The sequence below is a fragment of the Cucurbita pepo genome, chromosome 10 (assembly GCF_057944985.1).
Source record: "Cucurbita pepo subsp. pepo isolate OVF chromosome 10, ASM5794498v1, whole genome shotgun sequence".
Taxonomy (NCBI): Eukaryota; Viridiplantae; Streptophyta; class Magnoliopsida; order Cucurbitales; family Cucurbitaceae; genus Cucurbita; species Cucurbita pepo.
Genome location: NC_141807.1, coordinates 15642475 through 15645755, shown reverse-complemented (window position 1 = coordinate 15645755; position 3281 = coordinate 15642475). Strand labels below are relative to the sequence as shown.

General features: G+C 32.8%; 1 non-coding gene across 1 annotated transcript; it reads left to right on the top strand.

Annotated features, from left to right (window-relative positions):
• The first annotated feature begins 2121 nt into the window (after positions 1-2121).
• On the top strand, positions 2122-2193 carry TRNAQ-UUG (transfer RNA glutamine (anticodon UUG)). The gene has a single exon. It is a non-coding gene; the product is annotated as a tRNA-Gln (tRNA).
• The last annotated feature ends 1088 nt before the right edge of the window (positions 2194-3281 follow it).

Genomic DNA, 3281 nt, shown 5'->3' with positions numbered 1-3281 from the left:
GTAGTTTCATTTTGAGGCTATATAAAGCCATGTATGTTGTATTTGTAAGGAGACTTGGAAAATGTAGTAAAAGAAGCATTTGTGCCAATGGCTAAGTTTCTTTGCAATTCTATGTAGTTTAGGTTGCATGTAGAATCATTCAAGCTCGACATGATCAATCTTGCTTGTGGAGTGATTCAAATCTCAAACAAGTGTTTGAGATATTTGATCAACAAGAATCATTCAAGCTAGACATGATCAAGTTTAATGTGAGAATGAAGAAGTTAAAAACGAGGAAGAAATGAATGTAATAAAACTTTTTCGTCGGTAGGAATGGAAGAGCTCTCGAGAATATTCTTCTTTGCGAATAATTTCACATAATTTAACATTTTAAAAATCGGTAAATTAAAAAAAATCCTACATTGATATATTCGTAATTTCATGTAGTCTTCCTAAGTTTGCCGGCGACATTATTTGTTGTCGAGCTTGATAATGTGAGTTTGTAACCCATCCATTAGGGTTCTTGGAATGATTCTCTAGATTATCCCTTCCATGTTGGGAGTTGGGCCATGGGTCTTGGGTGAAGGAACCGTTAGTATCATTGTCTTTGAGATAACAATTCTTTTCTATTTTATCTAAATTTTTTAAATATGGATTCATTTCCAAATGCATGCTAACACCCTTATTGCTAACACCCTTATTGTTGAATAAATGACATGAAACTAGTTTCACATAGTAACGTTGCCTTTTGCTCCTATTGGTGGAAGGATAATAGGTCGATTGTACCTATAGAGTAGTTTTAAGCGTGACAACGAGACTAATTTTTTTTTATAGTTAAAAATTAGAATTATAACAATTTACCTAAAACCAAGGTAGAAAAATGAAAACATATGAATGGTAAACTCAAACATTTCAAAGAAATAAATAAATAAGTTTTGATGGTACCAATGGTGACGAGAAAACAATCAACCAAATTTATTTCAAACATAGAAAACTTTGACATCTTGTAAAGCAAATAAACGAAAGGGCCTAATATAGTAGAGAAATAAAAAAATGTTACACTCATATGTGCTGTGCCATAAGTGACTTAATGGATGTTGATTTTGACCAATTCCTACTATTTTTTTTTTTTCTATATTTTGAAACTATTTTAAACACTTTTCTCTTGTACTGTTTATAATTTTAGCTTTTAAGGTTGTAAATATTTGTGCAGAGGTGACTATTATGATTATCAGTCAACTGAGTTAAGTGGAAATAAATTTTGAAGATGAAATTAAAGTATTAATTTTGATGTCATCTTTACCTGAGTTTTGGGATATTGTTATTAATGAGATTCAATCTAATGCCATTAGTAATTCACAATGATAATATTCAAAATAATTGACAAAAAAGAATGGTCAACATAAGATATTTGAAACAAATAAATATTTTGTCCTCTGATATATCAAATCACTCCTTTGAAATTCCTTAATAATAAACCTGAAGTCTTACATCTTTTATAGAGAAAAGTTCCTTAAATAGAAGTCTTATTAGATACTTCAAAGCATTTAGAGATTAACTAGACATAAAGCTAAACATTCTAAAAAAGAATTAGGGGTTAAACTTTCAAGTTAAAGTAATTTAAGAAACTTATGATTTTTATATTATCAAGAGTTTAATGGAGGGTTTGAAATAATCTAGTGGACCCAAGAATTGAACCAAACCAAACCAACTAGTTAGTAACATGATTTAGTGGAAGCATTTTCACGCAAAGTAGAAGCAATAATGGAGGGTTTGAAATAATATAGTTTTCACCCCTTGTTTCTCGAGTGAATATTGAAATAATATGGTTTTCCTGTTAAGTTTTGCACGGAAGAAAGAAAGACTGGGATGTAAAGTATTATTTCAATTTGTTTGTAATATACAACAATATATAAATTAACTATAAGAAATATATAAAATTACATGTTTTTCAAGAGCTTCAATCAACACTGGAGGGTTACTTTTGCAACCACTCTAAAGGTGCTCAAGATCACAACGAGTTAGATAAAACAGCTCTAGAACTTTGAATCCAATAACTTGAGTTTGACTCGTGATAGAATCTCTCTTCTTGTGAAATCTGCATAAAATAGTAAAACCATTCCAAAATCAATTTTTACAAGGGGTTCTATGGTGTAGTGGTTAGCACTTTGGACTTTGAATCCAACGACCTGGGTTTAACTCCCGATAGGACCTTTTTAAGAAATGACCTTGATGCGAAAACACAGAATAAGGAACGACAATACAAGACATTTTAAAACAAAAGGGTGTTACCTAGCATTCGATGCGAAAACACAAATTTTCTTGAGGCATAAGGCATAACATTCTCGAGTTATTCCGAACTTGCTCCGCTATCATTTGAACCCATAATAACTAGCAACTTGTTAACCATCATTTGAACCCATAACGTCTTGGGTCAAGCTTGGAACTTATAAGTTCTTAGGAATAGCCCAACATGATATTATGCACGTAGTATCTTATCACTTTAGTTATCCTAGGAGGTAAAGTCATATGGATCGTGATGAACATTTTCTCCCATATCTTGGTTTCGCTAACTAAAGTTTTCCAATAACTCCCAAACTTGATTACCTTATATAACCTCTCGGGATAAGGGTTCATACAACATTTCATAAAATAAGATCTATTGAGAAAACTCGAGAAAAGGTTAAATTTTGAGTTGACTTGGACAGTTTAGTTGAACTGGCCGTATCATCATTTTCTTCCTCTGAACAGAAAGGGCTAGGGATTTATTTGATAACTTCTCGTGGATCGTAGCCTAAGATATTAGATACCAAAGTTCATCTGAAATCTGATTTATCGCTGGAGATAAAACAAAGAATTTCTTATTGGGTAGCCGATTCTAGGGGTTTCAAGGCCCTATTTCTTTATTGAACCCCTTCCATATCCTATCTTCAAGCTAAAGGAATTGGTTTGGAGGAACGTCTTTCAATGTAGGACCTTAATTTCCAAAAATCGTTCTCGGTATGCAACTCACTCGAAATGCCAGATTTTCGATCTTATGGGTAGCTTGTTCTACGATGTCTCAGCTCTCGATTCCTTCATCAAGTTTACTCAACTTCTTCCTCTGAAGCTAGAGGAATCCTTTATTTGAAGGAAAAGAGATCGTAGATAGGAATTTTGACTCTTATCCCCAATTTAATTTCGAAACCTATTTCCTTCAATTTTGCACGCTCTCGAGGTTATTTTTCTTCGTGGTCTTCTATGGAAGCATTCCTTGGAGGTACAGAAACTGATTGGAATCATTCTTGCTCGACGAGTCATCA